Here is a 13097-nt window from a genome sequence, read left to right as displayed (position 1 = left end):
AACTTAATACCGACCAACTCAACCACCACAGCAAGAAACCATGCTAATCTTATATTTTACGCAACCAAATATCAATGTTTGCTTTTCCCAAACGAATTTTGATGTCTAATGAACCTGTTCACGAATCAATGCGGTGCTCCTATGAGCAATAGATAATGGTACTCAGTATCAAACAAAGTGATCACCCACACAAGATAACGCACAGTGCGTTGAATGCATAAGAATGTGAGGCAGAACAGCAGAATTTAGCCATTGTAACACTTTCGTGTGATGGAAAAGATTGTTCATAAATATCAGAACTACTGTTTGCATAAATGTCTCATGTAGTTTGAATGATCGTATAAGTATCTCAAGCAACAAAATCTTTGTTCATCTAAAGTGAAAAGTTCTGATCATTTCGGATACGCTGAAATCAAAATTTGAGTAACCGCTGGTTTGAATTATGTTGAAGTAGTTGTTTTTGAAGAGTAGAATAATTGTTTGCATAAGTGTCTTATGTCAGCTGAATAATCAGTTAAAAAATCTTTGCTAAAATTGAAAAGTGCTGATGTTTTCGGATATATATGGCTGGCATTAATTATACATTTATTTTGTGTCTCATATTTTAATGGCAAAAGTGTCTCATATTCAACGGATAATAAAAATAAAATTACGTGTTGATTATACCTCATATGATTTACTTTTGGAGACTATTTCGAAAGATTTAACATTTTACAAAGATCACATTGAAATACATTGTTGAGTTAATATTGGGTTGGGGAAAAAGAAATGTCGTATATTGTCAATATATGGCAACACTTAAACATATCTTGTGTTGTACTTATCGCATCGGGTCATACTATACGGCTATTTAAAGACGACAATCTTTGCTACAAGTGTCGTTTTGACAGTGTTATGATTGTCCTTTTCAGTCTCAAGTTATAGCGCGTCAAAGATGGAGTCCACCAAGCAAGAAATTCGCCATATTTTACGTTTTTACTACCTGCGAGGTAAAACGGCAACGAAGGCAGCCGAAAAATTTCGTGTAGTTTATGGACCCGATACTGTAACGATTCGCACAGCACAGCGTTGGTTTGATCGATTTCGTTCTGGTGTAGTGGCTGTCGAAGATACATCCCGTACTGGTAGGTCAATCGTCGTGGAAACCGATAAAACCGTTGAAATCATCCAAGTAGCCCGGCATGTGAGCACTCGCTCGATTGGCCAGGAACTGGGTATAGACCATAAAACCGTTTGGAACCATTTGCAGAAGATTGGATTCAAAAAAAAAAATGGATGTATGGGTGCCACACGAGTTGACGCAAAAAAAAAATCTTTTAGACCGAATCACCGCCTGCGATGCACTGCTGAAACGGAACGAACTCGAACCATTTTTGAAGAAGATGGTGACTGGTGATGAAAAGCGGATCACGTACGACAACCTGAAGCGAAAAAAGTCGTGGTCGAAGCGCGGTTAGCCGGCCCAAGCCATCGTCAAGCCCGGATTGACGGCCAGGAAGGTTTTGTTGTGTGTTTGGTGGGATTGGAAGGGAATCATCCACTATGAGCTGCTCAACTATGGCCAGACCCTCAACTCGGTTCTCTACTGTGAGCAGCTTGACCGTTTGAAGCAGGCGATTGACCAGAAGCGGACAGAAATGATCAATAGGAATGGTGTTGTTTTCCACCAGGACAACGCTCGGCCTCACACATCTTTGATGACCCGCAAGAAGCTACGGGAGCTCGGATGGGATGTCCTATTGCACCCACCGTATAGTCCGGACCTGGCTCCAAGTGATTATCATCTCTTCCGGTCCATGCAAAACGCTCTTGGTGATACTAAGTTGGCCTCAAAAGCGAAAACTGGCTGTCTGAGTTTTTTGCAAATAAGGAGGGGAGGTTTCATAAGGGGGTGGGAGGATAATGAAGTTGCCTTCTAAATGGCAACAAGTTTGCGAACAAAACGGCGCATATTTGACTTAAATTGGATAATTCAAAGTATGTTAAATAAAGCGTCAAATTTCGATCAGCAATACGACATTTTTTCCCCAACCCTATAAAAAAGTGCAAATCATAATTATAATACGTTTACCAAGAGAAAATAGTTTTTTTACGACTCGATTATCCGGAGTGAAAAAAAAATCAATACTCCGGATAAACGTTGTGGGTGTTAAGACATGGGTCATTTAAGCAACTTTGCATACTTGAAATATTCGAAAAATAATTAAACAACTTTTTGGAAAAATCCATTTTTTTTAATTTTTACAAAAATGTATAACTTAAAAACTATGATACCTACAAAATTCATGTCAAAGGATGAAATGTAGTAAATTGTTAAAATTTTTACGAAAAAAAACCAAATACCAAAAATTTCGCTAAAAAAAAGTTATTTTAAAAATCAAAATTCATTTTTCTCAAAAACGTATTTCTTTAAAATTCCCATAAATATATATATGAATAGCCCTCAAAATTTCCAACAAGTCGTCGATACATCTGAAGATGGGCACTTTTACAGGAAAAAGGTTTTCCTAACAATAACTTTTCCATATTTTCTTTGAAATAAAAATACAAAATAAAAATACAACTAATCCTAATTTTGTTTAAAGTCAAGATAGCGATATAGTGTATTCGACAAAGTTTTAGATCTTATTAAAATGTGAACTTTTGTTGCAGACATCAACTTTCTATCTGTTATAGTTTATGGAATATAAGTCATTTTTGTATGAAGACTCCTGAACAAAATAATGTTTTGCTCGTAACATTTTTGTGTGTAAATTCTCACGTTTGACATGTTCTTGACATGTTTCCAAATAGAGAAAAGTTAGCAGAGCATGTAAATTGCGATAATTTATACATTAAAATGTTTCGAATTAAAAATTAATAGTATTTTTTCAAAGAAAAAGACGGGTGGGTAATGTCGGGGACATAACCGGAGTGACGTAGGACTATACAAAGGGGACAGCTTTTGTTAAATATATATTTTAAATATATTGTTTTATTTTCTTCTCCTACGTGAATACCTACCTATCTACCTGAAAAATGGATTAGTTTACTGTTTACTCTTTATGAATATGTTGATGGTTCTGAAAAGAACCTTTGGTGTTGTGTTTTTGTTATCACTCGATATTCCCATCTAGTTCGGTTAAACCTTCCTGTTTAGCTATTGCCGCGTGTTTTATACTCTAGCGGTACACACTCACAGGATAGAGACAAATCGGCAGACTCAGCCAGAGGGGCGAGTCCAACGAGACGAACGAATGAGCGTTAAAAGGGAGCGATGGCAAAAAATACATTCATTACGATTTGTTCGCTCGTTGGATTCACATGCAGGCTAAAAAGGGTCCTTTTCAGGATCACAAAATTATCTTCAATCTAAAGAGTTTATTGTTTTGTTATCACTCGATATCATTATCTTGTTCGGCTAAATCTTTCTGTTTAGCGATTGCATTTGCCACTCGCCACAGCTTTCACAGTTGGAAAATTTCTTCCCATCCAGCTTGTGACATATTTTACACTAAATTACATTCAATGGCACGTCGCATTACCACCACTCAGTATCGGATTGGAGGTAATTTTAACCTGTAATTGAACATTTGCGATGACAGTGGTACAGTGTCGACTTTCAATGTGGGGTCATAATTTGGACCCCGAACTCTATGTTTACAAAAATGTCCAACTAAATATGTCGCATTACACGTCCGTCCAATTAGCTAAATGTCGAGATAAGTGTAAATTACTGTACTTTCAATCTAGAAGCAATTTAAGAATTGGTGAAAATCAATAAGCTCAGAACAACTGCCAAATTCACATACTCATCATATCCTGGCAAACAAATTATGAAAAAATCAATTTGTGTTTTATTATTATTTTGGATATTGTTTTAGAAAGCATTGAACTGTATTTCCTAAACTCTTTTTTGGAAGGTTAAATGGCCCTGAAAAGCGCCTTGTTTTATGGAATGGTTCCAATTTAGAAAACTTAGTACTCGTGGTTTTGGAAAAAACCATTTCTAACGCTCTCGATGCCGCCTTGTTCTGGATTTGCCACCAAAGCAGTTTTTATAAAGAACAAACTTTTTTCTTTTCTGCAACTGCCTGTTGTCTTGATGTCCACCGAACCGAATGTGTTCTGTTCCGAATGCGGGTTTTCTTATCGTCGCGAGCAGCTTTGCCAGCTAACTCGATCACTTCGGCGGCCGAAACTATATAACGCCGGCTAGGTGGACTGGTGCACTGGTACTAACGCGCTCGGCCTAGCTACCCTTGCGGGGAACTCCAGATCAACACGGTTCGAGCGGGATTTTGCCTTTCCCTTCACTTTTCCTCTTTTACCATGTCCAGACATGGCTGCTTGGGTTGGTTTGTTGAAGTGTTTTGATGCGAACCGATGTGGTGTACGGTTTGAATGAGAATGATCGTTACGGCAGCGGAGCGGGGATTTTTAAGCTGATTGGCTGGCTCGAGAATTACGCATGTGTGAGACTGCGACCAATGTTTCGTTCATTTTTTTCTTTTTCCTTTCCAATCGTGCTTCATTCTATTTCGCTGCTGCTCTGGTTGCCCGTTTTGGTCGGTACGATTTGAGGAGCACAAAATGGACCAATCAAAAATGGGCACATAGTGCATTTTGACAATGCTTGATATTTCACAATTATTCAATTATTTATCTCAAGAAAAATGAAATGTTATTCGTTATGATAGATGCGTAGATATATTTCCTATCAATTGATGCAAAAACATTTGCGATCTATTGAGAAATGCTCGAGTTATAAGCGTTCCAAATCTTGCATTTTTTCCTACTTGTTCAGTGCCTAGATTTCCATTTCACCCCCTATATCTTCCGGTTAGACGTAGTCCTACGTCAAAAAATGAGAAAGTTGTTGTTCGAAAAACTTTTTCCATGTAAATGTGCCCATCGTCCGATATATGGAAAAGTTGTTGGAAATTCTAAGGGCTATTTATATCTATTTTTTCAGAATTTTAAAAGCATATGTTTTCGAGAAAAATGAATTTTTATTTTCAAAATATTTTTTTTCAATTAAATTTTTTTCCAAAAAATTCTTTGATAATTTTTAATTAAAACCTTTCCTATATTTCATTCTCTGACCACCTTTTTGTAGATGTTATAGTTTTTGAATTAGGATTTTTCGAAAAAAAGTTTAAAAAAACTCTAAATTTAAAAAAAGAACCTACAAAAAAATATCAGACCTACAAAATTTTAGTCAAAGAATGGAATGTAGGAAATTATTTTGGTTTTCATTAAAAATTATCAAACAAATTTTTGGAAAAAAAATTTCATTAAAAAATATTTTGAAAATTAAAATTCATTTTTTTCGAAAACATATGCTTTCAAAATTCTGAAAGAAATAGATATAAATAGCCCTTAAAATTTCCAACAAGTTTTCCATACACCGGACGATGGGCACATTTACATGAAAAAAGTTTTTCGAACAACAACTTTTTCATATTTTTCTTTGAAAAAATGCTATTAATGTTCAATTCATCGTTTTTTTTTTTTTGTATAAATTATCGCATTTTAAATGCTCTGCTAACTTTTCTCTATTTAGAAACATGTCAAGAACATGTCAAACCACGTTTTACACATTTACACACAAAAATGTTACGAGCAAAACATTATTTTGTTCAGGAGTCTTCATACAAAAATGACTTATATTCCAAAAACAATAAAAGATGGAAAGTTGATATCTTCGACAAAAGTTTATATTTTAACAGGATCTAAAACTTTGTCGAATACACTATATCGCTATCTTGACTTTAAACAAAATTAGGATAAGTTGAATTATTTTTCGAAGAAAACTTAAAAAGTTATTGTTCGAAAATTTTTTTCCCTGTAAAAGTGCCCATCTTCCGATGTATACACGACTTGTTGTAAATTTTAAGAACTAGTCATATATATATATATATATATATATATATATATATATATATATATATATATATATATATATGTATATATATATATATGTATATATATATATATATATATATATATATATATATATATAACTTACGTTTTTAAATTAAAGGAGAGCGTTTTTAAAAAAAGAACTACACTTGTTCACTGTAAGATTAAGACTAAGACTAACTTTATTATCGCTTCCAGTTTACATGACTTATGATTTATGCCTACTCAATGAGCCGAAGGGAATTTGATACCTACATTCTCGAGTTGCGTACCGTTGCCTGTTATGCTGATTCGTGTTGTGGTGTCTACGTTGAATATGTTATTTCAGTGAAGATGGGACGTTTGGCCAAAAGTGATGATGCCGCTGTTTAGGTTGTTCGAGCTGGTGCATGGCTGGTGTTGCCGTTTGGAATTGACGGTAACTGCTCCCTCATGAAGTTCGAACCGTCCCGGTTCGATTTTAGCGGATGTTGGTTTCTCTGAATTTTCCTTCTTCTCTGGTAATGTTCTGCGGGGTTCTGGGAATGGATGCTGGCCAATTTTAAATACGTTACTAGTGCGTTTGTTGATTTTCGTTATGGCTATTACTATTCCAGAAATTATAATTATCGAAAATATTCCGATATTTGTTGAGATATGGATTGCAAATGATTCTTCTATTGAATCCATTCGTTCACGGTTGCGGATGTTTAATTCTTGTAGTTTTTCTATAGTTATATTCTCCTCGAGAGCGCCTTTTTCTATTTGTAGACCATCTAGCGATATTGCCAGTGGTGTTTGTTTGTTGTGTCTTTCTCGATTGTCAAACTTTGTGCCATTGATGATTACTGCACAGTTTGAGAAGTATATTAGAAAACTACCTGATAGTGTTCTGTTTGTCAGTTTGCAATCCGTTTGTATGAATACTTTTTGAACGTCCTTCAGCACGATATGGAAATCAGTTAGCCGCTTGACGCCTGAATTGGCATCGTGATCCACGAAGCTGCACTTTCCGGAAAATCCTCGTAGGATTTTGGAATAACATGCGTCGTTGGAAACGTCTATCAGATTGTTCTGATCGCACATGGTATTTTGTCCCACAGGTTGGCATCGCCCGTTGAGAAGATAAGTTGATTGGCTTCCTACTATTGCTGTCCTTGATGGTAGTTTTAGAGATGTTCCGTTGATTGGTAATGGTTCCAGCAGCAACTCGTTAAATATTTCCGTTTTAACAAATGGCACTGAGATAACAAAATATAATTTGCTGTTCTTAAAGACTATTTTTATACTTATAAATTCATAAGCCTGTTCTGAATTAAGCAATGTAATGTTCTGTTTTTCTAACTGATGCACTATGACTTTTAATTCCTCCGGTTCTAGGAAGTTCCTCGAAATCACATTTACGCGAGCTAATTGAATGGTTTCGAATACGGTGTCTAGGTGGTTTCGTATTTGGTCTAGGTGAAATGAAACTCTGATTACTTTGCTGAGGGCCGTGAAATTTTGGTTTACATTGTTGGGATCTAATATAGCTTGTCTATTTGAAATAATTTGTTTTACCAACTTACTTTGTTGGTCATTAATGGATTGGATTATTTTATTTATTCTATTTTGTAGTTTTTCATTGATTGTTGCTTGTAAATTGTTTTCATTAATTAACTGTCGATTTCCTGCCTTGAGATGTTCAATCTCCGTGTTAATTCTGTCTAAATCTTCTTGATCTAGGTTTCCTGTAATTAATTTTATTGTAGACCCTAAAAAATTGAAGGCTCCTCTTCTGTGTCTCTCCTTAGGGGAAAGGATTCTGTATAAGTTTGTAATTTCATGCATTTTACTACGCAACATTCTTGTGATTTCTCTGATGTTAGGAAAGGTTTCTAATCCGGTGATTATGGTGTTGAGTTGGTTAAGTATAGGTTGGTATAGGTCGAGGTCTACTTCGTGATAAACGTGAATATGTCCGTTTTTGATGAATGTTGATTCCATTCGTATGGTCAATAGTCCGGGGTTTGTTGAAATGTCTTGAATTTGAATGATTTGTCCAAAATAAAGTTGCATTTGCAGAACAAGAAGGATCAACAGACAAAGTGCCATCTGAAAGAAAAAATATTATTAGTTATTATTTATTCTTTTTATATTATTTTTGTGTAATCTACGATTCGAGTCGTCAATAAAGCTTTTCAATCTGTCTTCGACAACTTGAACCGTTGAATATCGTTTTCTCGTTTTATTCCGAATTCCCTGCACTTTATGTAACACTTGCTGATCTGGGACCAATTTTGGTTCGTCTTCCAGATGCCGGTTGTGTTGTTTATGTGTGTTCCTTTGTGTTTTGGTCAGTGTTAATACGACTTCGTCATATAATTTATCTCTTTTTGCCAATATTTCTTCGGCGTCCAGAGGTCTTTCATCTTGGTCCTTGATACCTAAAAAGATTTCTCGGGGTTTCATGTTAGTTGCAGAATGTATGGTTTCATTATATAAAGTGCAAGAAATTCTGTATAATTCTTTGTTGGATAGTGATTCATACTTATGCCTATTACAACGATAAATCTCGGCGAGTGTACTGTGGAATCTTTCCACTATTCCGTTGGTCTCGCTATGATTTGTCGGTGTAAAATATATTTGTATGCCTAGGTCATCGAGGAGTCCTCGAACCTCAATAGATCTCATGGATGGCTCGTTATCGCATACAATAAGTTGAGGTTTCCCATGAGTGCTAAAGAACTTCAGAAGGGCTCTTCTTATATCTTGTATTGTTCTGGACTTGATACTTACTAAAACTCCGAACCTAGAGAATTTATCTACAATGGATAAGAACATATCCGGTTGAGATATGAATATGTCCACATGGATAATCTCTAGTGGCCGTTTTGGGATGGGGGTCTGTCCTAGTTTGATTTTGTAAGGTGCTCTATCATATTTGGCTTTATTGCATTGATCGCATAATCTTATGTACGTTCTGATTTTTCTTTTCATGCTAGGGAAATAGTATGTTCGAGAGATTTGCTGAAGATTTTCCTGAATACCTCTGTGGGCGAAATCGTGTTGTCCTCGTATGATTTCGTTCTGGCGTTCTTCGGTAGTGACGTCTTCTAAGGTGATTTGGGATATTCTCATTCTAAAAGTTTTATTTCGGCTAAAATAGTTTTTGTAGACTATTTGAAGAGAAGGTAGGACGGTCTCTGGACAATTGATGCAATTTAATTTTTTTGGATTTGTGTAATCACGTAGTATTCTTAGAAGGGTCGGAACTCCGAAATGTAATTTTGTTATCGTTTTTCTGAACACGCGTGGAAAAATCTCTTCGACTTCTTCACTGTCTGTCTGTCCAATTTTTAAAACTATTTGATTTGAAAATGCATTCAGTGGTTTTAGTGTCATAGGTATGAATTCCGAGTCATCCGTGTCTGCCGAATGAACGGTTGCGTCGTCGGTATCGTTTTCGTCTTCGTTATTATCTGTGTCTTCGTTGAGATTGATCTCTAGGGGAATCCGAGATAGGGAGTCGGCAACAGTGTTTTGTTTGCCTGGTCGGTATTTAATGTCATAGTCGTATTCTTCAAGATCTAATCTCCAGCGGATCAATTTACTGTTGGGGGTTTTCAAATTTAAACCGTAAGTCAAGGGCTGGTGGTCAGTGTATAGTGTGAATTTGCGGCCAAATAAATATGGTCGAAAGTATTTACAGCCCCACCAAATGGCTAGTAATTCCTTTTCGATCGTTGAGAGATTTTCTTCGGATTTGGTTAGAGTTCTCGAGGCGAACGCTACTGGTTTGTCTCGACCTATTATGCCTTGGGATAATACGGCTCCAATCGCGTGGTTAGAGGCGTCTGTGGTTAAGATGAAGTCTCGTGTAAAGTCGGGGTATTGCAGTATGTCGCTACTTGTTAATATATTTTTACATTTGTGAAAAGCTTCAATAAATTCCTCTGAATGATGGACTTCCTCACCTTTCCTCAAACAGTTTGTTAGGGGCTTTGCGATTTTCGCAAAGTCTCTAATGAACTTCCTATAATATCCTAACACGCCGAGGAACCCACGGAGTTGTTTCTCATTCTTAGGTAAAGGCCACTCTTTTATTGTTTGTATTTTATTGGGATTAGGCTTAACGCCCTCTGGAGTCACAATATGACCCAGGAAAGCAACTTCTTTTTTCAAGAATTCGCTTTTGTCCAACTGAAGTTTCATGTTAAATCTTTTAAGTCTATCGAAAATTTTACAAAGGCTTTCAATGTGTTCTTGAAGACTGGTGGAGAAAATTATAATGTCATCCATATACACAAGGCATATGGTGCCAATATAATCTCTAAGGACATTATCCATCACGCGTTGAAACGTGGATGGAGCATTCCGAAGACCAAATGGCATCCTAAGGAATTCATAGTGCCCATGCTCCACGCTGAAGGCGGTTTTTGGTATGTCCCGATCTTGAATTTCAATTTGGTGAAACCCACTAGCTAAGTCCAATGTAGAGAAATAGTGACAACGTCCCAGTTTGTCCAATATTTCATTTATATTGGGTATAGGGTACTTGTCTTCGATAGTCTTTTGGTTCAATTTTCTATAGTCTATCACTAGACGCCATTTTCGCTTCCCTGATGCGTCCTCTTTCTTGGGGACAATCCACACCGGGGAAGACCAAGGGCTGCTCGAGTGACGAATAATACCCTGATCGAGCATTTTGCTTATTTGCTGTTGCACTTCAGCTTTATGGCAATAAGGGTATCTATAGGATTTCGAGTGTACCGGTATTTCATCTTTGGTGTTAATTTCGTGTTTAATAGCACTTGTGAAGGTCAAGTTTAGTCCTTCTTGATGAAATATATCGCTGTATTTCTTTATTATTTTGAACAGATTTTGGCGTTCTTCTGAGTTTAGGTGGTCTGAGCGGATTTGTTTCAGCAGTTCTTGAGGGTTATTATTCATTGAATCAGGAGGTGAGACTTCGTCAAAATTGTTTAATTCGGAAAAAATAGGTCTGTTTGAATTAACTTTCACCGGACAATGGCTAGTATTTCTAATCATGACAGTAGCTTTATTATCGGTTGATCGATAGAGTCCTGGAAGGATATTCACGTCGTTTGTTAAGGAGTAAAGTTCTGGAATATAGAAGTCACCGTTCTGTATGTCTATTGGAAGTTTTATAGGAACCTCTTCATTTGCATTCAAGTTGATGTCGTAGGAATTAGGATATTTCCTACTCATCTGGATGGTATAGTCTGGAAATTTAAGTGTGTTAGAAGAAGTGATTATGTCCGCTTCAAGTTCAGTCAATGTTTGATAGCCAATAAGTCCGTCAAAGTAGGGATGAAATTTGAACAAAAAGAATGTGATGGGAGGTTTTCCATCGAAGGGAGAAAATTCAACGGATTCGCTAATGGAATGGGTGCCGTTGATATTTCTGACGAAAGAATGATTTAGTTTGGAAATTTTTAGATTTGCAATTTTCGCAGGATTGATGTAATTTTTGTTAGCGCCACTGTCTATCAAAAATTTCATCTCTCCTATTTTCGTGTTTAATTTTACATATGGGATAAAATTTGTTATCTCCCGTTTGAACTGTCTGAATCCGGTTGAAAATTTAAATCATCTACATTTCCTTCTGTGTTCTCAGATGTCTCATTGGTTTCGATGTTTCCTCCGAAAATGTTTGGATCATTTTCTGAATAGATGTTGTTATGGGGGTCATAGTCTGGGTAATTTCCCTCAACCTTCGCTAAGGCATAATTGTCATTTTCAGCATGTCCATAATCGGGCAAATATGTTTCTTCACAATGTTCGAAATGATAGTTGGGACTTGGGTGAAAAGGATTTAAATTCTGGCGTGGTTTAAAATGGTTATTATTGTTTCTATTCATGTAATTTACGTTCCTACTTCGGATCGAGTGATCCACCTCCATAGGGACTGGTTTGGGAAAATTATTTTGATGGTTTTGTCCAAACTGATTGCGGGGAAAATTAGGATTTGGTTGCTGGGTGAAATTATTTCTGAAAATTGGGGGTCTCTGAATTGGGTTTGGAGAGAAATTAGGTTGCCAATTGATTGGTTTGGGGTTCGGTGGAAAACGGGGTACGTTCACAGGACCATTGTATGGTGCTGAAAATTTAAAAGGATTCACTGGCCGGGTAGGTATGTTTGGAGGAATAGGAGCTCTTGGATGATTAAATGGTTTCGGTGGTAGCATTGGTTTATATGATTTTACATAATTATAGTTTTGCTCCTCCATACAAAGTCGGAGAGCGTCTTTCATTGTAGTGGGGCATTGGGCTCTAATGATTGGTCCTAGCGGCTCTCTTAAGCCAGCGAGGAAAACTTTTAGCCCTATGTCCTGGAAAAATTCTTTCTTTGCTTGTTTCACGGCTGCATTTTGTTCTGTTATGCTCAGATTATTTGTGAGCAGTGAAACGATGTGCGATACCTTGGAGTAAAATTCTTCCACGTTTCCGATTTGGTTCAATTTGAAGAGGTCTCTGGTGAGGGAGACCTCGTCACGCCTGTCGCTGTAATGTGTGATTAGGGTTTGTTTTATCTCGGCCCACGTTAGGTTGGTGCCGTATAGTTCGAGTACGTTGTCAGCGTCCCCAATTACTTTTGTGCGGATCGCTTGAATCCACACTCTATAGACGTTAGTATTCTGTGCCTCATTCAGCAGAGGGATTATATTATCAATCCCCTTTAAAAATGAGTTTAATTTTAACGGGTTTCCGTCGAAACACGGAAGATCCCGAATAATTTGGGGCGTCTGTAACGATTTTAGTATCGATTCCGTTCTTTGCTCCGGCACTTGAATCACCTGCACGGGGTTCGCTTGCCTGTTGGCAGCCAGTTGGGCGGCAAGTGATTGAGCATTTCGCTCACCTTGCGCTGCTTGGATTTGTAATTGAGCGATCTGCTCATCCTTCTCGGCCAGACGGCTGGCCAGTTGTTCCAAACTCGCTTGGAGAAGTTCGAGCTGGTTCTCTGCCATGTCTCGGCCTCGATTGAAATTCCTAAATCGCTTAATTTTGGAAATTAAAATTTCCTTGTTTAAAAAAGTATTTTACTTGGTACCGGTTATAAAAATTCACCTTTTTATTCGTTATTAAATCACTAAATATTAAATCACTACGCCTAGTCTCTAGGAAATTAAAATATCTTTTTATAAAGTTTTTCACTTGGTACCGGTTATAAAAAAAATCACCTTTTTATTCGTTATTAAATCACTAAA

The sequence above is a fragment of the Toxorhynchites rutilus genome, chromosome 2 (genome assembly GCF_029784135.1).
Source record: "Toxorhynchites rutilus septentrionalis strain SRP chromosome 2, ASM2978413v1, whole genome shotgun sequence".
NCBI classification, from domain to species: Eukaryota; Metazoa; Arthropoda; class Insecta; order Diptera; family Culicidae; genus Toxorhynchites; species Toxorhynchites rutilus.
The sequence above is the reverse complement of the archived record's forward strand: the minus strand, read 5'-3'. Positions refer to the sequence as shown.